The sequence below is a fragment of the Phyllostomus hastatus genome, unplaced genomic scaffold, assembly GCF_019186645.2.
Source record: "Phyllostomus hastatus isolate PE091 unplaced genomic scaffold, TTU_PhHast_1.1 phas_contig_86, whole genome shotgun sequence".
Taxonomy (NCBI): Eukaryota; Metazoa; Chordata; class Mammalia; order Chiroptera; family Phyllostomidae; genus Phyllostomus; species Phyllostomus hastatus.
The window spans coordinates 38430163-38453251 of NW_025333977.1; the positions used below are offsets into that span (position 1 = coordinate 38430163).

Sequence of the window (23089 nt, forward strand, 5' to 3'; positions counted from 1 at the left end):
TCTATGGATACTTCTTTTTCCAATCACCTACCCTCTACTTTCTCCATCTTGGTAAAGGAAAACCATGATTTTTAAGCCCTTGAAGATGGAGTATTATGAGTGAAAAGTAATTTCAATGAGTACACGTTCCATAGGACTGAAATAGAGCTTAAGAAGTCAGAACCTTGCACCCTGATAACTTAAAAATAGAGAACAGATGCCAGCAGCCATGCACCAAAGAGTAAAGTCCAACAGCAGTTAAAAAGTCAAATAGGCAAAGCAAATAGTGAAGTAACCAACCAGTGATTTGAGAAACCTTAAAACTGAAGACAGACAGTTGTGGAGAGGACAAAAAAAGAAGTGATCTGGAAATGTTCGTGAAATGGAGTAAGAATGGCTCCAGCAGCCAAACCCAACCAGGTAAGAGTTTTATGAGTCAGGAGTATCTGCAGAGTCTGAGAAGAAAAGAAAAAATGCTCATCCCTTTGTACCAAAAGCTATGAACAATAAATGCCAGAAAGCAAGCAACCTTTTTATTTTCAGTTTCCATGTATTAGCTTAACTCTACCTGGTCTGTCCACAGGATTCCTAAAAAGCAAATCTCTTCTTGTAGGAGATACAAACATTTGGAGAATTTAAGTTTTTTCTGTGGCCCAATAAAGGTATGTTGATATAGAAAAGAAAAACAAGGCTTTTGAGAAAATAAAAGCTAATTTTGTAAGATGGCCTAAATCAGACAGGGTGATAATAAAAAAAAATGTGCTGATTTTCAACTTTAAACTCACATTCTATGCTCTTCAATTTAAGCATAACCTTCAATGTTTATCATTGTGAGTAATTTTTACTTTATTGGTTGTTTTATGTCAATAATAAAATGAATTTTTCTTCTAATAACTTAACCTATTTTTGTTGTTATTTTTTGACAGACTTTAAGCACAAGTAAAACATGAAAACAAGATGAATAGTGCCCCAGTGCTTCTGAGACTGGACTGGATGGAATGGGAAAATATTACGGGACAGCCTGGGGAGAGGATGGCTTTGCTTACACACCTACATACTCTTTCACTTGTCAATTCTGTGCCAAGTTGAATTCTAGCTTTACATTTCACTTCATATTACTATCTCCACATTTATAATTAGATGTAAGACTACCATATACATGTTAGTGAGAGGTATATAGTTTTGTGTCACTTTGGAGGTCAATGAATTCAAGTAGCCTCGCAGATATAATGAGTGAGTTTATTTTTGGTAATGAGAAAGATCAGTACAAATGCTAAAACAAAGGTACAATGTGAAGAGTAAGAAACAGTATTTTTTATATTCTAAGAAATATAGGAGATCAAGGCTAAGCATGCATGATTTCTATTCAAGGAAATAGTTCATGTTGATAATTGTAGTTAAGAAAATTTTAAGACTAGACTCTGATTTATAGCTTTGGGTTATTTTTACATCCATGAAAGCTGAAAGAGGATGTGAATCTTAAATGAGTAAAAAAATTGTTACTTTTGTTCATTTATGATTGTAGTCATGTGGACCTTAAAGGCCTCTTCTAGTCTTGACCTCTGCATGGTAAGATACCTCCTTATTAAAAACACATGTGTGTACACACTTACTGTTGGGGTGAGATCTGTCAGCCCTTCTCTGGTTACCCTGGAAAGTAAATGTTATGACAGAAAGTAAATCTCTCAAATCATGTTTAAAATATGCTTCCATAACACTATTTTTCATGCCATTTGTATAGCACTAATCACATTAAAGTATCATTATGTTTCAAATTAATCTAGTCCTCTGTAAGACCTTAAGTTACGTGAGGATACCAGTGGCTATCCCTCACAAACTCTGTATTTTATACCTTAACTTGCTCAGGGCCTGGTATACAAAGGACTCTAAGGAAATAAAATACTCTAAGACTTTAAGGAAAAATAGGGAAAACTGTAATAGAACAACAGTAAAAGAATAAAAAAGTTTAAAAAGACCATCCAAATCATGTGTAAGTCAGTCCATTTCCTTTCCCAAGTTGAATTCATTATTAGACAGAGAAAACTAAGCTTAAACTTTTTTTTTTGCTTGACAAAACAAAGAATTATAATGCAAAATGCGTATAACTCTAGAACTGTTTGTCCATGGTTCAGGTTAAATACTATTATTTAACATATAGAGGTAAAAGTTAGAGACATGAATGAAATTTAAAAGGGAATATTAATGCCCAGGACTTACATTCATGCCTACATCTATATACAGTTATTGAAATGAAAATATTATAACTTTTTGAGTAAATATGGTATGATAAGAGAACTAACTCTAAAGCAGGAAGGATCAATGATAATATCACATATTATCTTTGTGTTTTATTCAACCAGTATATTGGTTTAGTTAGGTAACCAGATATAAATTGACTATATGGCAAAAGCTAGTATTATCAAATGAAAACTTATTTTGATGTGCTCAATATGTTTGACAGCTACAGTAGGCTATTTGATTTATATTTTAAAACTTTCCTATGATAGTAACCTTGATCAATATATGGAAGATTATCTAAATAAACTACTCTATTCAAAGGTAAGTATACATCTACATTTCTTTTTTTGTTTTTTATAGAATCACAAAGCTTAGAAAGACCTTACTAATTCCCTAATCTAACCTCCCCTTGATGTAACAACCCTTTTTTCAGCACCCCTGACAGATCCATTTTTTTTTGTAAGTATCTTTTGACCTGAAGATTAACTGTTCTTTAAAAAAAAGAATTCTGTTATCAAATGTAATAAAAATGTAATTGATAAATTGTCTTTTGTTCTAATTGAATTTAAATACTCTTCCTGTGTTTTATAACCCAAGATAATTATTAGGACTTCCAATAGATTATTTTCCCTCTAAATTAAACATGCCCATACCTCTAAATAACCCTTGGCTTAATAGATTTCCAGACCCCACCCTATGTTGGGCCCCCATTTTGAGACACTCTAGTATGACTGTATCTCTTCTAAAATATGATAAAACCTGACCAGCATAGAGTAGGATTATTAGCTCCATCCTTTCAATATCTTGTCTATGTTTAAATGTACTGTTAACATTTTTAGGCATCCATAGCATAGCTGATGTGCACCAGGTATATTTACTTAAGGTAAAGCCTTGTTTCACTAGATGCCTAACGTATTTAATAGCCTTGTTAGTAACATTTCCTACTTGCTGGAGGGTTTATAGTTTAGTTACAATAGCATATTTGTCTACTTTTATTTATTTTGTTAAGCCTGAAGATCCTTCGCAGTGTGAATTCATAGAGGTGAATTTAAGGGATGCGTAATTCAGACACTACTTCTCCTCCATGATGGAAGTTGATGGTCTGAACGCCTACCAGAAATGTCAAGGACACCCAGCATTGTCAGGGTGACTCCTCAGTGTCACTGGCATGGCACAGTGGAAAGCAGTGCTGAGAAAGGCTTACAAAAAAGGTTTTGGGTCATTTTTCATGCACACAGATCCTAGCTCTCACATTTATACATGTATTTCAAACCTATTTTCCCCATGATTTAATTTTGCATAAGGCCTACCTTGTAGATGTTTCTAGGATTAGATGGAGGGAGAAAGTGTGTGTTGTTGTTAAAAACATAAGCTTTAAGTTCAGAAAAATCTGATTGAAATCTTGGCTTACCATTCACTAGTATATTGACTTTAGCTAAGTTTTCATTGTTTCTCCTATAAAATGAACATAGAAATCACAATTTCTGTCAATATATAGAGGTAAGGACTTAATAATAGTGCTGTCACATTATAAATTTGCTATGCATTATATTGATTATGATGGCTATAAGGAAACATAATGTAGTACCTGTCTCATAGAAGATAATCAATAAATATTCTCATTATCCAGGGTCCTCCCCCATAATGTCCTCTAACTTTAACTCAAAACAAACAGTTCCTGACTCAACATGAAAGAAAAACATACTTGATACAATAATTGGTGAAAAATTTTCCAGAATATCAGTTATCCATTAGGAAAAGAAACCCTATACAAATGATGTAAAATAAGAGCAAAACATCGTGGGGAAGGGGGTTTGTTTTCTTCACCAAATAATGTAGAGACCATCCTGGACTTACTTGCATTTCAACTTTGTCTTCCCTACTGTCAGAATATAGGCTCCTAGAATGCAAGATCACAACTTCTAGAGACCCACCAAAATTCCTTGTTCATCAAATGGGACAGGTAAATATTATTCTTTAAACATCAGATTTTTTTTCTTCTGTATAATGGTGTTATTAATAGTTGCTCTGTTATTTATGGGCAGTGTTGTGGCAAGAGAACATTGGTGTAGCAGTTCTCTAAATTATAAAGACATTTGTAAGTTTGGAAGCACTATATGTTCATAGGTTATTATTAGATTAGTACCTCATTTGGGGCATGTGATATTTTCCTAGAGGGTCATGTGTGTTTGTGTGTGCATGTGTGTATGAGAGAGGGAGGGAGAGACAGAGAAAATTGAGGATATGGATTTATTTATTTATTTATTTATGGCTGTTGATCTTCTAGTGTGGCTTCTGGTGTCCCAGCATTTCCATGTTTTTAAACTAATAAAGTCAGTGATTTAAACTGTTAGAATGTAGCAGCTAGAATCCTGTACCTAATGTAACCAATAAGGGTGATCTTAATGAGGGAAAGGTTTAAACTTTGGAGGTATGGAATGGCAAAGACATTGTATCAAGGTTAGCAAAAGGTGTGGCTATGAAAACAGTTCTTGAAATAAGGCCAACAAAACAAATTGAGGTGCTAGCTCTATAAAGTAAAAATGAAGGCTAATGTGCTTTGGTTCAAAGGTGGCCTGTAAACCTCCAGTGTACTATGAAATCCTGTCCCCAGCAACTACCTAGGCTCAATGTGCCCAAAACATTGAACACATCAAAAATGCGTGCAAAGCCAGAGTTCTAAAGAAGTCCAGAGGTAGAAATCAGTTTTCTGACCTGGAGATCAAGATAAAATAAAAATGTAGCCTTTCAGAGTTCACTTCAGTATAAATACAGGGGAAAATAGAAGGTTTATGAATGCAGTTCTTGTACCTCTAAATTCTATTATTAAAGGAATAATTTACACCATTCTCATACCTCAAAATTTCATTATCAAAGGAAAAATACAATGGAAAGATAGAACTTAGATAAGAGGTATACTTTACACTTTATTTCTACAATAGTAAATGCTTTCAAATGTATTTTCACATCTACAAAATAGGAATCATAATAAAAACAATATTTTCAGAAAAAATAAGTGGAAAGGGATTATGAAATATTTTTATAGTATAAAACAAGCATAAAAATGTAAGAAAGGAGATTTGTGTTTCCACCTCATGTGTAAGTTGCAAGACAATGTCACTTTCACAAAGACATGCAAAGACTTTTTTTTTAACCCATTAGGGAGTTGAAATTAATAAACAACCAGGGATAGTAAAATCCAAGTGGCTACAGCTTATCTCAGGGGAAAGAGGGCACGCAGATTGTTTCACCTTTGGTAGAACATTTAAGAAGGAGCCCACCATGAAATTAATAAAGAAAATAAAAAGTTAAAATTTTAACAAATTCCTAAAGGAAAAATGTAAGCTGCTCAGGAAGTTAGAATTCCTGGAAGCCCTAAGCATAAGTGAAATCCACATTCATTAGCCAGGCCTATAATGTGCTAAAAACAAAAATTAAAAAAAAAACACAATAACAGTGACTGCATTCAGAGCAGAAAACAATAAACTAATTTAAAGCTAGCTCAATAGAAACTATTCTAACTAAAATACAGAGAGGATAAAAGTGTAAAGAAAGTCACACCTTCCAACAGGTGGAGGGCAATGTCAAATAATCTAACATACATGTAACTGGGGTAACAGAAAGAAAAAAGTGACAGAATGAGACAAAAATTGAAGATATAATAGACATTTTTCATCTAAAATTGATTAAAATAACCAAGAAACTCAGAGACCCTTAGTATAAATGTAAAGAAAATGACAGCAAAGCACATCACAGAAAACAGAGATAACTGACTTCCCACCAGACACTATATAATCCAAAAGAAAATAGAACATTAATACTAAAAAGTGAAAGAAGAAAAGCTGTTACCTCATAATTCTAAACAAAAATAAAGGTGAATTAACCACTTCAGACAAAACACTAAAAGAAATATTAAAGGAAGTTTTTAGGCAAAAGGAAAATGGTATCACATGGAAAAGTAAATGTAAACAAATACGAAGAGCATCATCAGCGATGGCAAATGCAGGTAACTATAGGTTTTAAAAAGCTTTTATGTGACTTCCGGCAAGATGGAGGAATAGGTGGACGCACCGTACCTCCTCGCACAACCAATATTAGAACAACAACAATTTACAGCTAGAACAACACTCAGAACTGATAGAGGATTTATCTGAATGGAAGTCGGACAGCCAAGAAGTTGAAGTAGACTCATACATCCAGACTGGTAGGAGAGGACCAGCCGGGCGGGTGCGGGTCTGCTGCAGGTCGGCTACACGCGGAGGATGGGGAAAACTTGGCGTGAAATCAGCGCAAAAGCCATCCGGCGTGCAAGAATGTAGCAGTGGTCACTGAGTACCCAAGCTGCAGCTGGTGGACCCAGTGAGGCAGTGATTGTGGACCAGAGCAGAGCTCGCAGCCCAGGATCCCAGAGAAGGGACTGAGATCCCAGGAGAACGGAACTACCGCCATTGTTTCTTCCCATCCCCACTCCCGCCCCCGCCCCCACATATAACGTCACAATCTAGCGACTGGAATGCCCAGCCCCAGTGAACACCTAAGGCTCCGCCCCTCACTGTAACAAGAGCGACCAGACCAAAAAAAAAAAAAGACAGAGCACTGGCTCAAATAGAAGAACAAATCAGTGCCCCAGAACTCATCCTTTTGAGCGACTAAGAAATAGCTAACCTATCAGATGCACAGTTCAAAACAATGGTGATCAGAAAGCTCATGGAATTGGTTGATTTTGGGAGCAAATTAGATGAAAAGATGCAGGATACCATAAAAGAGATGCAGAAAGATACACGGAAGAGAGCCAATAGTGAAGGGAAGGAAACTGGGTCTCAAAACAATACAGTGGACCAGCAGGAAGATAGAATCAACCAAGTAGGAAAGCATGATGAAATAAGAATTCAAAAAAATGAGGAGAAGCTTAAGAGCATCCAGAACATCTTTAAACATTCCAACATCCGAATTATAGGGGTACCAGAAGGGGAAGGGGAAAAGCAACAAATTGAGCACGTATTTGAACAAATAATAAAGGAGAATTTCCCCAATCTGGCAAAAGAAATAGCCTTCCAAAAAATACAGGAAGCTCAGAGAGCCCCAAAGAAGTTGGACCCAAGAAGAAACACACCAAGGCACATCATAATTACATTAGCCAAGGTAAAAACGAAGGAGAGAATCCTAGAAGCAGCAAGAGATAAGGGGACATAACGTACAAAGGTGTTCCCATCAGACTGTCAGCAGATTTCTCAAAAGAGACCTTACAGGCAAGAAGGGACTGGAAAGAAATATTCCAAGTCATGAAAGACAAGGACCTACATCCCAGATTGCTCTATCCAGCAAAGCTCTTATTTAGAATGGAAGGGCAGATAAAGTACTTCTCAGATAAGGTCAAGTTAAAGGAGTTCATCATCACCAAGCCCTCATTTTATGAAATGCTAAAGGGACTTATCTAAGAAAAGAAGGTAAAGAAAATACATGTATAGTAAAAGGACAGCAAACTCATAAGTATTAACAACCACACCTAAAGCAAACCCAAAAGAAACTAAGCAAACAACTAGAACAGGAACAGAACCACAGAAATGGAGGTCACTTAGAGGGTTAGCAACAGGGGAGTGGGAGGAGGAGAGAGGGGTAAAAGGTATAGAGAATAAACATAGAATGTAGGTTGAAAATAGATAGGGGGAGGGCAAGAATAGTATGGGAAATGTAGAAGCTAAAGAAATCATAAGTATGACACATGGACATGAACTAAAGGAGGAAGAATGTGGGTGGGAGAGGGAGTACAGGGTGGAGGGGAGAGAAGGGGGGAAATGGGACAACTGTAATAGCATAATCAATAAAATATATTTTTAAAAAAGCTTTTATGTCATTAAAAATAACTGTAAATCAAAATTAGAAAAAAATTGTGGGATTTATGACAGGTAAAATTTAAATATGTGATAATAATACCATAAAGGATGAGAAAGATTAAACAAAAGCATATTGTTGAAACACTGTTACATTTCATGTGAAGTGAGAAAATATTGTTTGAAGGAAGGTTGGCAATAGAACAATGCTTACTAATAAACTTATAGCATCATCTTAAAAATAAATAATAATCCAAAATAAAGTACAGTGAGAGGAAATGAAACAGAACAGATGAGAACAAAAGAAAATTAAGATAGTAGTCTTAAATAAATCAATAATTGCAATAAATGCAAATGGCCAAAATATACTAATTGAAATTTAAGGTTAACAGATTGGGGAATAAAAGCAGGACCAATTCTATGCTCTCTATAGGAGCCCATTTCTAATACAATGGCACAAGCTGATTTTAAGCAAAAGGATATGGGGAAAAGACATACCATGCCAACAGTAATCAAAAGAAAGCTATAATTAAACATGTTAATGTGAGGAAAAGTAAACTTCAAAACAAAGAATTTTATTAAGAATAAAAAGATAATAAAATTTAAAAAAGAATAAAAAGATAGATTGCATAGTGATAGAGGGCTATAAAAAGAGCTTAAACTAAATAAAGCAAACACTAATAGAACAGAAAGCAGAAATAAAGAAATTAACAATTGTTCTTGAAGACATCAGCAATTCTTCCTCAATCATTGAGAGAACAAGTAGGCAAAAATCATTAAAATATAGATTTCAACATTACAAGCAAATTTAACTTCTTTGAGATTTATAGGATACTCTACTTAATAGCAATAGAATGCACATTATTTTTAAAGTCTACATGAAATTTCACCAGACAACTATATTGTCTGATCTAAAACAAATCTTGACAGATTTAAAATAAATAATCCAAAGTATGTTTCTTAACTGTAAAACAATTAAATTAGAAATCAACAACAGAAAAATATATAGAAAATTACCAAAACTTTGAAAATTAAATGACATATTTCCAAGTAACCCCTAGTCAAATATTTTAAAGAAAATCAGAAAATGTTCCAAATTGTATAAAACATGAAAACAGAGCATGTTAAAATGCATAGGAAATAGCTAGAGCAGTGCTTGAAGGAAAATACATAACACTAAATGCTCATATGAGAAGAAAAGAAATATCTCTAATCAATAATCTAAATGTCTATGTTAAAAAGTTGAAAAAGGTGAACAAATTAAATCCAAATAATAAAAAGGAAGGAAACACCACAGATCAGAAATCAGTAAAATAAAATGACAAAAATGGTAGAGAAAATCAATGAAACCAACTGTTAATTATTTGAACAGATAAAGTTGATATAATTCTAGCATGACTGATCAAGAAAAAAGATTGAAGAATAAGAATACCAGAATTGGTAACAAATAAGGAATTGTCACTATATATCATACAAATATTAAAAAGCAAAAGAGAGAGTAGTATAACTTTAATTTAATGATTTAGTGAAATCGACATATTATTTGAAACATGCCAGCTATTAGAATTCACTTGGGAAAAAATGGCTAAATGATTAACCCTATCTCTATAAAAAATTTGAAGTTTTAGTTAAAAACCTTCCCACGAAGATAATTAATGGCACAGGTGACTTTGCTGGTAAATTCTACCAAACATTTCAGGAGAAAATAATACAAATTCCACACAAATTCTTGAGAAAATAGGTGGGGGTTATTATAGATTGAATGTTTGTTCCTGACAAATTAATGTGTTGAAATTCTACTCCTGAATGTGATGGTGTTAGGAGGTAGGGTCTTTGAGAGTTCAGCAGATCATGAAGACAGAGCTCTCGTGAACTGGATTTGTGACAACAAACTCACAACTATCAACTGAATAGCAAACAAAAACAAAAACCAACTAAGCAAACCACCAGAACAGGAACAGAATCACAGGTATGGAGATAATTTGGAGGGTTATCAGCTGGCACAGGAAGGGTGGAGAATGGGAGAAATGATGCAGGGATTAAGAAGCGCAATTGGTAGAAACAAAATAGACAAGAGGATGTTAAGGATAGAATACGAAAGGAAGAAGCCAAAGAACGTATAGGCATGACCCACGGACAAGGATTAAGCGCGGGGGCGGCGGGGACGGCGGGGACAGGGGCGAGAGATTAAACAAGGGAAGGGGGGTGGTACTGGGCAGAACGGGGAAAAGGGGGAAAATTGGGACAAATGTAACAGCATAATCAATAATATATACTTTAAAAAATAGTCCCCGAAAGCTGTCTCACTTTTCCCATCTCTGAAACAGGATGTAGTAAGGCAGGAGATAGTCAGGAAGGAAACTCCAGAGGCCCTGCAGGGCTGAGGTAGAAAACATGTATGCATGACAAAAACCCCTAAGACTGGTTGTTCCTGTTTTCTGGGATAACTCTGAATCATGGAATGCGCCTGCGCACTATCCCTGATTCATTATAATATCATGATAATGAAATAACATTGTGGGACTCCCTTCTCCAGTAGCCAATCAAGAAAATCACGGGAAACCACACATGCGCAGTAGCTTTGAAATCCAACTCCTTGTACCTGCGCAGTAAAAGCCCGCCAAAGACTAGCCAGGGAGCTTCTGCCCTATAAGAATAGAATCCCCTCAGCCCACGTGTTCCTTCTCTGCTCAGAGTTGGCCCACTCCCATGTCCTGTGGAGTGTACTATCGCTTAATAAATCTTCCCTCTTTCTTTATGCTATAAACTGTGCGTGTTCGGTTCAATTCTTCGTCCTCGATCACTAAGAACCTGGTTACCTGTGCACACCTGTGACATTTTTTGACGAGCCAGCCAGGAGAAGACGCCGGAGTGGTAAGCCCCCTTTGCTGCTCTGACACCCAGGATGCCCCTTTCCATTATCACCTATTCTGTTTCGGTGTTCCATGATGGAAGGTCGGCCGCCAATTTGTGGGCACAGGTCAGGCAGTTAAAAGCCACAAGGGCGCCCGCCGCTTTAAGGCTCCTGTGATAGGATAACTTGGATGCAGAAAGGGGTTAGCCTTAGTCCCTGCCAGGTACAAGAAAATGTCCGCACAACAGTGAAAAGCACAAAACACTGCCCCACCCCACGGCCGCTCCCCCAATAGGCATAGTCGGACCTTCCATGCGGGATATCAGTCACCACCTCACCTGCGCTATGACTTCCTTTTGCAGTCTCCTCATCAGGCCCACGGACAGTCTTTTATGCTTGTCCTCCCCAACTGACTTCTGGTCTTTGTACCTTCACTCATACCCCACTTGCCTTTTATGTATGAAGGGTTCCTGCTGTCTCTGTACTAAGATATCTACCTTGGGGTCATTGATAGGCTAACGCTAAGTACAGTTGCGGGAATGAGCCACTCCCATCTTTGGCACGTGTATACTATCACTGTAAGCAGCAACATTGCTCAGAACCGCACAACAGGTGCCTGCTGGTCACTGGTTACTAGAATGGCCATGTGGAGCCACTCTTACCTAATTAATTGAATTTGGAATTCTAAGGTGGTTTACTTGTTCGTATAGGGGTATTTTAATTTCCCCTCTCAGTTTGTTGCCCCTCTATGAGACCCACCTCCAGTAGGGGTGGTGGTTTAGACATCTCTTGAGGCCCCTTCTGGGAGATTTCAGATGCAGGTGCAATTTCTTAAAGCTCTGGAAAATTAGATAAAATATTTAAAGGTCTTCTTTGTGATCTGGAAAAGTCATTTTATAATAAGATCATCTTGGTGCTCCTCTTAATGGTTTACAGGGCCAGAAACCATTTTTCTAGTAAGACACTTCCTTTGCCCCAGATCTGAAAGCTTACAGGAAAATGAGGGTCCCCGTAGATAAAGGATACAGAAATGGAAATGTACTCGGGCCACAAGGGTAGAGTCTGGGATTGTCAGCATTATAGGCAATTGCTCAAGAATGCTGGACTAGTTCCTTCCCAATAATTAGAAACAGAAGTAGACTGTGGTGATTCCCTCAAGTCTTTTAGATTTCTGTCGGCCGACACTCACTAGGATTTCTTTCACCAGAGACATCTGGTAGTTTGGTGGGATCCCAGGGGACACCCTGTGGCCCACGAGGAAGCTCCCGAGGCAAGAAAAGGGGGACACCTCTCGATTGCAAGGGAGTGTCTTTCTCACTAGAATCTCTTGCCCCAGAGATGTCTGGTAGTTCTGTGGGATCCCAGGGGATGCCCATGGCCCACTAGGAATCTCCTAAGGCCAGCAAAGAGGGACACCTCTAGTCTGCAAAGGAGTATCTCTGTGTTTCTTTTCCTTCTCTCTTAGGATCACCACAGTTGAGATAGGAACTACATCTTCCATCCCTTCCAAATCACCATTGGGTTGCATTCTTAGCAACTGGGATAAATTTGACCCAAAAAATTTTAAAAAGAAGAGATTAGTTTTCTTTTGTAACACTGTTTGGCCCCAATATAAATTAGGGGATGGAGAGATATGGCCTGAGAATGGGAGCAGAAATTATAATACTATCCTACAGTTAGATCTATTCTTCTGGAGGGAAGGCAAATGGTCTGAAGTTCCTTACGTGCAGGCATTTATGGCTCTGTACTGAGATCCCTCATTTTGCTCCAGCCCCACCCTGACAAAACCTACAGGCCCAAGTGTTGATCAATTAGAAGATACCCTCCTTAGCTCCCCACCTGTCTCTCAAGGGAGATTAAGGGAACCCCAGAGTTCTGGAGTCTCTGCCCCTAACTTAGAGGGAGCAACCTCTCCACCACCTTTTGCTATGAACAACCTAAAGCCACCAGCTGAGGAAAAACCCAGCCCTGCAGGACATACTAGAAGTGACGCTTCTTAGCTCCCTACCACTCCTGCACTCCTACCCTTAAGGGAGGTAGCAGGCCCTGAAGATGCTATAAGGGTACAAGTGCCCTTCTCTATAACTGATTACAACAATATAAAGACAGGCTAGGGAATTTTTCAGAGGACCCTTCACATTTCACTTGTAATTTCCAGACTCTTACTCTAGCATTCAGTATGTCATGGAGGGATTTGTACATAATTCTGACCACCTGCTGTTCCCCGGATGAGAAACAGCGGATCTGGGAGGAGGTCCGTAAGTATGCAGATCAGCTGCATACCCAGAACCCCGGCACTAGCCAGCCTGCTGCCCAAGCTGTCCCAGACCAGGAACCTGACTGGGGATACAATACTCAGGCAGGGATCTGGAGTAGGGATGCAATGGTAGATTGCTTACTGGCAGGAATGAGAAACTGCATCAAGAAACCTGTAAATTATAAAAAGGTTAGGGAAATCTCTCAGGGCAAGGAGGAGAACCTGGCTCTCTTCAGAAACAGACTAGTAGAAGCCTTCCAAAAATATATGAACTTGGACCCTTCATCCCCGGAGGGTCGAATCTTGATAGGACAGCATTTTATAAGTCAATCTTCCCCTGATATTTGCAGGAAGCTTCAGAAATTACAAATGGGCCCACAGATGCCCCTAGATCAGCTTATGGATACAGCCTTTTCAGTCTTTAACAATAGGGATTTGGAGGAAAGAAAACAGGGAAAGAAGGAAAGGGAGAAGCAAGCAAAGCTCCTTACACTAGCCTTTAGCAGTGCCATTGGCGGAAACCAGCCCCATCAGGGGAGCTCAGGGAGGCCTCAAAAGAATCAGGGGCAAAAGGATCAGACCTGTTATAAGTGCAAGCGCTCTGGACACTGGTCAAAGAATTGTACTCAGCCACCTCCGAGGCCTGTCCTCTATGCAAGAACTTCAGTTCTGATCCCTGGCACTGGGAGGTAGACTGCCCCCGTTCCCATAGTGGAAAGGGGTCATCTCCCAAGGCCATGGCTACTCTTGAGGACTGAAGGTGCCCAGGGAACAGGTCAGCCCCAGGGAATACTCATATTCCCATCTCTACCGAGGAGCCCCGGGTAACTCTAGATGTGGCAGGTAAGAAAATCAACTTTCTTGTTGATACAGGGACCACTTACTCTGTCCTTAACTCTTACTCTGGACCTCTTTCCTCCAAATCAGCTAAGGTAATGGGGGTCAAAGGAAATCTTAAGGCATATTTCTATACATTCCCTATCACTTGCCAATTTAAAAGTCAAATATTCAAACACTCCTTTTTAATTGTTCCTCAGTGCCCTATTCCTCTGTAAAGCCGGGACCTTTTAGCTCAAATGGGAACCATCTTGTTGTTCCCTGAAGTGCCACTTGAGTAAGTAAGGTCATGATAATCAGTAGTGTTCAAAATCAGGAGGAAATCCCAAGTTCAGTTCTGGATGCAGTAAACCCACTAGTTTAGGAGTCAGGGACTCCTGGAAGAGCAAAGACTGCATTACCGGTTAAAATCCAATTAAAACCCAGGTCAGATTACCCTCACAGGAAGCAGTATCCTATTAAACAAGAAGCTTTGGAGGGGTTACAGCCCATCATAACTAAATTTATACAACATGGGCTCATAGTCCCTTGTCAGTCTCCCTGCAACACTCCCATCTTAACAGTGATGAAGCCTACAGGAGAATACAGGCTAGTCCAGGATCTGTTAGTCAATGAGGCAGTAGTCCCTTTACATCCAATAGTAGCTAACCCTTACACCTTGCTCTCGCAGATACCAGATTAGTGGTATTAGATTAATGCTCAGTGGTATTCAGCATTAGATTTAAAAGACGCCTTCTTCTGCATCCCTTTGCATCCTAACAGTATTTGTTTGCTTTTGAGTGGACTGATCCAAAGACGATGATACATCAGCAATATACTTGGACTATATTGTTGCAAGGGTTTAGGGACAGTCCCCATCTCTTTGCTAGGGCATTAAAAAATGATCTTAGAGATTTACAGTTACAAGGAGGGGTCATTTTACAATATGTGGATGACATAATAATCTGCAGCCCCTCCAAGGAGGCTTCTGATCAAAATACCATCCAGACTCTGAATTTCCTAGCTAAAAGAGGATATCGGGTATCAAAAAAAGGGGCTCAGATTACCAAACACAAAGTAAATTATTTAGGGTATATTTTGACTCCTGGGTGCAGGCAATTATCACAGGAAAGAATTAAAGCCATTTAATTACCCCAGCACCTCTCTTAAATGTGACAGTACGATAGGATGCACCCCATGTTATAATAATACTCATACAAGGGCCATTAACTCATTTGAAGCCCTGGCTTCTCTTTCAAGTTCCAGCTTTCTAGAGAATCTTTCTGAGGGAGAAATTTTCAAACCTTTACATTGGTCACATATAGTATGCTACCCGAATTATGATTCTAACTGTATTCCTAATAGTACCCATTGCTGCTTTGACAAAACTCACAATGCAAATACAAACGTTACTTCTAAATGTGTTACTTGGAAATTGAACCAATCTCTTCAATGAGTATTAGCAAAATTTCTACCGCCTCCTGCAGGACGGGAAGATCAGGGAAATAACTTAGGCCCTTTTAAGGACTGCCTTTCCCCCTTGCCATATGCCCTCCTTAACAAATATAACTCCACTAATGCCACAGTTATTGCAGCATGCCCGGGGCTCATCTGGCTATGTGGGACTCCCAATAACTGGCTAACAGATCATTCAAAAAGCTATTGCTTATACACATCTCAGCAACTCTAAACATGGGGGTGACTGTATCTTAGGGACCTTGGCACCCCAAGACCTTACCATTATAAATATAACTGTCGGTCCTGGAAGTCCATCTCTCAGCAGAAAAAAAGCTTTTGGTCTAGTAGTGACTGGAGCTACTGCCACTATAGCCGCTGCAGCCCCCAGGGGAGGCTTTGCTTATTATGAGGCCACACTCTGAGGGAACTCACTAAGATTATAGAAGAAATCTCCAAAGATACTGCCAATACTCTAGCTAGACTCTCAAGATCAGTAGACTCATTGGCAAATGTAGTCATCGATAACTGCCTTGCCCTTACCTATCTTCTAGCAGAACAAGGTGGGTTATGTGTTGTTATCAATAAAACTTGCTGCAACTATGTAAATAACTCTGGAATGATTGAAACTAACATAAGGAAAATTTATAAACAGGAAAAATGGCTACATAAATATAATCAACAGGGCCAAGGGATTAGGGAAGCCCTGACCTCCTGGCTCCCTGGCTTAACATGGTTATTACCCCTCTTATGGCCCTTAATAACACTGCTGCTTTTACTACTTTTAGGACCTTGCTTATTTAATTTACTTGTTAAATTTGTTTCTTCTAAACTTAAGCAGTTCCACGTCAAATTAATAATGCTCCAAGGTTTCCAACCAATCCCTGAGAGCAATGTCGAAGCTAACCAACATACAGCATCTGCGGTGGCCTCAGGAATTCCTCTTCAACCTCTAGATAGAATAAGGCGAGAGTTCTGTGGTTCTCAATAGGCAGGGTCTACTGTCCAATCCAAGCCTGAAACAGCTATGGAAGACGGACCTTCACCCTTCAACAACCCCAGAAAGATTTTTGTGAACCATGTCTCTCAGGGGGAAGTTGAGGCAGGAGATAGTCAGGAAGGAAACTCCAGAGGCCCTGCAGGGCTGAGGTAGAAAACATGTATGCATGACAAAAACCCCTAAGACTGGTTGTTCCTGTTTTCTGGGATAACTCTGAATCATGGAATGCGCCTGCGCACTATCCCTGATTCATTATAATATCATGATAATGAAATAACATTGTGGGACTCCCTTCTCCAGTAGCCAATCAAGAAAATCACGGGAAACCACACATGCGCAGTAGCTTTGAAATCCAACTCCTTGTACCTGCGCAGTAAAAGCCCGCCAAAGACTAGCCAGGGAGCTTCTGCCCTATAAGAATAGAATCCCCTCAGCCCACGTGTTCCTTCTCTGCTCAGAGTTGGCCCACTCCCATGTCCTGTGGAGTGTACTATCGCTTAATAAATCTTCCCTCTTTCTTTATGCTATAAACTGTGCGTGTTCGGTTCAATTCTTCGTCCTCGATCACTAAGAACCTGGTTACCTGTGCACACCTGTGACAGTAGGGCCCCAACAGTCACCAATCTGCAGGCACATTGATCTTGCATTTCCCAGCCTCCAGAACATGAGAAATAACTGTTTGTTGTTTAAGTCACTTAGCATATGGTCATTTTTGTTATAGCAGCCTGAATGGATTAAGACAAGGATGTAATTCTCCTCAGTCATAATATGAGACCAGCATAACTCTGATACCAAAACCTCAAAAATATATTTTAAACAAATAAAAGAATCCTTATTTAAACAAATAAGGATTCTTAAAAAGTACCATCACTTTAATACAATATAGGAAAGGATAATGATCATGATCAAGTGGAGTTTATCTTAGAAGGTATGATTATAATTTACCATATCAATGGACTAAAAACAAAATTATCTCAACAAATGAAGAAAAAAATTTAATTTACAAATTCAATATTTATGATTTTTTAAAAAGCTTTGACATAACTAACAGTAGGAAAGAACTTCCTCTACCTGATAAAAGACATATAAAACCCTGCATTATCATATTTAATGGTGAAAGAAAATGAATGACCTCCCCACCCCAGGGTCAAGAACAAGCCAAGGAGGTTCACTTTCTACTTATATTCAGTATTGCACTGGAGGAGCAAGTAGAGGAAATAGACAATTACAAAGAAATAAGAGACATACAAATTGAAACAGAAGATAAAAAACAGCTTTATTACCAAATAAGAAAATTTTATACACTTAGAAAATCCTGTGTAATCTACAAAAACTGACTAGAAGTAATAAATGAGTTTACCAAGATCACAGAACACATCATCAATATACAATAGTCAATTTATTTTTATATATTCAGATGTTCACTCAGGAATTTAAGTTTTAAAAACTACAATTTATCACAGCATCAAAAACTAATTAAGTATAAATTTAACAAAATATGTGCAATATTTATATGCTTTTGAAAATACAAATATTGTAAATAGAAATCAAAGATCTAAATAAAAAGAAATAAATATACCATGTTCACACATCAGAAGACTCAATACTCCTGATGTCAATTTTCTCTGAATTGATCTTTAGATTTACTGAAATTTAAATTTCAGTAAGCTCTTTTGTGTACAGTGACAAGCTGATTCTAAAGTTTATATATAGACAAAAGAATTTTGAAAAGCTTATAGAAGGGAACATAGGAGAACATTTTTGCAAACTTCAGTGAGGGAATGATTTCTGTGTCCTTTTTCTGAGGACACAGAAATAAATCATGGTCCTTTTTTAAAAAATGGCTAATGAGACTTCATCAAAATTAAGAATGCCTGTGAAAGAAACTGTTATGAGAATGAAAAGACACACCACAGAGTGGAAAGAATTGCAAAACATAAGTCTTATAAAAATCTTTTATCCAGAATATATAAATAAAGAACTCTCACAACTGGATATTAAAGATCTGAACAGACACTTCACCAAAGAAGATATAGGAGTGGGAAACAAGTACATGAATAGATCCTCAATATTGTTAATCATTAGGAAAAAGCAAATCAAAACACAGCAAAGCACCAACATACATTTCTTAGAATGGCAGAAGTTTTGAAAATGGTAATGAATGTCAAATGCTAGCAAGGATGCTGAACTCCCATTCATTTCAGGTGGGAATGCAAAATGGTGGAGCCATTCTAGAAATCAGTTTTGCTATTTCCTATTAAGTTAACATACAGTCACCACATGATCTAGAAATTCCAAATCTATGTATTTTGCCCCAGTGAAATGAAAACATATATCCACTCAAAGACCTCTACATTAATATTTATGACAGCTTTATTCATAATGACCAAAAACTGGAAAAAACATACATTTCCACCAACTGGTGAATGAGTAAGCACATTGTTGTATACCCTTCCAATAGAACACTCTCATTAAAAAAGAAACAAGGTGCTGATACTTCTAGCAACAGAGACAAATCTCAGTAGCAGCAATCTAAGTAAAAGAATCCAGACACCAAAGACTACATACTGTTGAATTTCCTATAGCCTTCTGGATCAGACAAAATTACAGGGACAGAAATCAGATTGATGGTTACCAGGACCTAGAGGGTAGGGTAGGGGTTTGTTTGCAAAGGGGCATGAAGGCAATTTGGGGGCAGGGCTGTTCTAGACATGTTCTATATCTTGATTGTAGTGAAGGTTACATGCTTCCTACATTTGTCAAAACTTATCAAACTGTACACCTTAAAAGAGTGGATTTTGTGTACATAAATTATACCTCAATAAACCCAACTGGAAAAAAAGTGTTAGGAAGTATGAGATAACAATACAGGTGATGGCAAGTGCAGACATGCTGGTCTTAGCACAATTTTGAGTAAACAATGTGCTGGGTCTTTTATTTCCTCCCTTTGAATCCCTTTGTCAGTTGGATTTGATCAAAGGTAAGCCTGAAAGGAAATTGCATCAAGGAGGCAGAGTGAAACCTCAGTGTTTAGGGTCCCTGCCCTTTAGACCACTCTTGATTGGCTGGGTTCCTCATGAAAAGTGACACTTCTGCCAGCCAACTTTCTCTACACACACACCTCTGCCTCTGTGTTCTGTGATCAGCTTTAACTCTTCAGGATTAGGTATAATGGGCTATTATTGATTCAGATGACTGCACTATCCTTTATTGTTCCTCTACATGCTCCCCACATTAAATTCTCACCAAATTACTCAGTATGAATGTGCCATGTCTTTCCTCCCAGAATTCCGACTGATAAAATAACATCCAACACCTGGTCCCATCATTTTTAAGCTGTGAGCACCTAGACTATCCATTTCACATATTTGAGCTTTAGCTTTCTTATCTGTTATATGTGAAGAATAATACCCTCTTGGCAAGATTGTTATGGGAGTGAAATAATGCTATACTAAGTGAAAAACTTTTCCTTAGTATTTTCTCCCTTTCTCATCTCATTCTCTCCAAACTGTTAACTGTTGTTTCTCTTTCTATTTCTTCACATGGTCCTATTTCTACTCTTCTTTTAAATAGTTGAGTTTCTCTATTATATACAAATGCCTAAGTAATTTACATAAAAGTATACAATGTGCAGAAGCCTGTATAAATGGCTTAAATGTACCATGGTTATGTTCCTGGAATAAACTGTTGCTATTTCTACTGCTACAGAACAGTTAAGTCAAACTTTTGAATTAGGTCAACAAAATCCACAAATAGGGTGGAATCTTTGGACTGTCTAGGCAGGGACAGATCTGGAATAAATCAGCCACAGATATCACTTGTCAGCATGCTGAGGGAGGCATTTCAAATAAGGGTAGAAGGTACGTCAAGAATATTGGCTTCTGGTAGCATTATGATGCATCCGTTAAATCTATATTGAGAGTTTTCCATCATGTGGATTCAAGCTAACATAATCGTTTTATGGCAGTAATGTCTAAACAAGAGTCCACAATTAGGCTGTATTTTTATCTTGACTTGTGAACTATCGCTGCCAACTACTCAAATTTCAAGCTTGTTGAGACATATGTTATCCCTGGAAACCCTTCATAAAAATGAAGCATTTACTGTCCCACCAATTCAAATTGTGCTCTGGTCAGTTCCCCATCTAGATCCAAATTAACCATGTAATTGTTCCTATACTACTGAGTAGTATTTTAAAAGGCTTTTAAAGCAAAACCAAAGGAACAAATTTATTTCTATTTGTGCAAAAACACAATATGGTTTGGATTCTTTTTTCTAGCTTTTGAATACTGAGACAGAATGAAGTCGTGGGAAAAGAACTGGATGAGGAATTAAGATCTTTATTTGAAATCTAGCTCTGCTACTACTTCTCTCTGTTTGATCTCATAAAGTCACTTATTTTATCTAGCCTCGGTTTCTTTATCTGGCAAATGGGGAGCTATTTGTGAAGCAAATGAGCTAATAATGATCTAACAAATTAGCATACTACCTTCAGGACACCATTTTACAATTTGTGTATGCAAAGTTGTCATTATGATTAGTAGAAAATGAGAATGAAAAATCTTTCAGATGGAGGCAGGAATATTTTTGTTAAAAAGAAATTAAAATACTAGAGAACAAGAGAAAGACAAGAATGATTAAAACGTCTGCATTTATAGCCCACATGTCACTCTTCAGTATTTATAGGTTTGTTAGTGACAGCCTTCCCAGTATAGCAATGTTAATTACGAAGGAGCTGTCGGTGCCACTGACACAGAGCTGTTCACCTGACCGAGGCTGGAACTACTCACCATTTCCATAGATGATCACTTAATTTAAGGGTCCAAAATATACAGCTGTAAGTCAGTTTGGGTTTCTGATTATAATATCACAAAATCTTACTTTGAAATACCCTGGTGATTTTTTAAAACAAATCTTAGTACCTTCTATTTCCCTGATATGATTTGTAATGATCTGAGCTGGACTAAAACCTCAGAAAGAGGTGATGGGTCTAAGGCTGAACACAATATTAAATGATTACTTAAATTTTCCAGAGCCCAAGACTCCTGTTTTTACTAAAATGCCATGATCAAAGCAATAGATATAATAAATATGAAGAGAAAGAATAGGAGAGGGAAAGAGAGAGAGAGGAATATTGAAGAGAGGCTTGGGGAAATGTTCAGTGGAAAATCTGTAGAAATGATGTAAGAGAGAGCAAAGGCAGGGATTGGAGTAAGGGGTGTATAACTGAGACTATAAAAACTCAGGGAGAGAACTCACCATCGGGGCTGAGTTTGGGAGAAACTGCACAGACAGGATTCTAAAGTTAGAATCTCCTGATTTTCCACAAGGTAAGTTAAATATAAAAGCTGATAACAATCTAGTATTTTTCCTTTTAACTATTTTTATGAGTTTTTACATACATTTAATGTTTTGGTTGTATTTTGATTTTTGTTAAAATTAGAAATGCTTTTGGGGAGTAATATTTCCATCTCTAAAATGAGTAAAAAACCTAAGAAGATCATTTTGTAATACAAACTATGAGTGCAGCTAATTGTTTACTCAGACATTTCATATTTATTACATTATTTTTTAGCTTTTATTTTCCATTCCAAAACAAAGATGATGATTCTATGTGTATATTAATAGCATTAGTTTACTTCCATCAAAGATGATGAATGTGAAGACATTTTCTAATGTACAAAAGAAATCCACTTATAACAACCTAGGTAGGAAGGAAAGTTTTTCTCTTATCTTTATTTCTATCAAAATTGAAGCCAAAGAACATCCTAAATTAATCAAATAATACATTCTTTAAATCTAAATTATACTGTTTTTTCATCTTATGAAACTTAAATATGCAAGTAGGATATTAATAACAGTTTAGAGTAGATGGATCATATTTATTTTTTGGTATTTAATGAAGTGCTTTTGCTGTTAAATGATTGAATTGAAAGTTAATCTGAAACATACATTTGAGTTCTGTTTAAGAACAAATTTAATATTTTGTTTCAGGTTTTGTTCTGTGGAAATAGTGTACACTCAATAAATCCAGTTTAGCAAGGCAAATACTGTTCTTTTGAATTACAATAATAAATTCTATAGATTTTGAACTGGGATTATTTTTTGTGTTATTTTCCTAGAAATTAAATAATTTTAACAATGATGTATAATTATTTTAATGCCCATTTAGGCTATAGAATTGATAAGGTTATATTTTCTCCCCCAAAACCAGGCACATTTTATGCCTCTTCTTTAGTTTGGTGCTTATCCCTCAGCAGTCGCAGAACTTTTCTATGATTGCCTTACGCCTGCTCCCTCATGGAAACCTCATCAGCTCAGACCTCAGCACCAAGCACCGGCTCCCCCTGCTCCCTCCTCCTCTTCAACCATTTTATGTCTCCCTTTCATCTCCTCTCCCTTGGGCAAGTTAATTTTATCCTGTAGCTATGAATTCAAGTCTCCTCTTTGTAAGTGAATTGCACTGTGGTTTCATTCAATAAGTTATTTAAGGTGTTTAAGGATGACATTTGCTTTCTTCCCTTTATTTCTCAGGATTTTGAACTGATTCTTCTATAATGAGTCACTAGAGAGAAGAAAAGCAGTAGAGAAGAAGATATGTTTAGTAGAGTTTGTTTGGGACATCAGAGCTATAATTTTAACTTCTTGGTCAAATACTT

At 37.4% G+C, this 23089-nt stretch overlaps 1 protein-coding gene and 1 long non-coding RNA gene across 3 annotated transcripts in view; both read left to right on the plus strand.

The window, feature by feature from the left end:
• Nucleotides 1–315: 315 nt before the first annotated feature.
• LOC123827100 lies at nucleotides 316–1835 on the plus strand. The gene is made up of 3 exons (XR_006787175.1): nucleotides 316–399; nucleotides 563–641; nucleotides 906–1835. It is a non-coding gene; the product is annotated as an uncharacterized LOC123827100 (long non-coding RNA).
• A 2267-nt stretch (nucleotides 1836–4102) lies between these two features.
• The window catches only part of OSTN (osteocrin), a 62286-nt gene continuing 43299 nt past the window's right edge, over nucleotides 4103–23089 (plus strand). Inside the window, exons 1-3 of one of the 2 annotated variants that reach the window (XM_045851412.1) lie at nucleotides 4103–4180; nucleotides 9870–10017; nucleotides 10857–10922. The gene's annotated coding sequence lies outside the window, so the exon portion shown is untranslated. Of the gene's footprint in view, nucleotides 4181–9869; nucleotides 10018–10856; nucleotides 10923–21706; nucleotides 21761–23089 lie in introns of those variants that run through there. The other variant, XM_045851414.1, reaches the window with a different exon arrangement.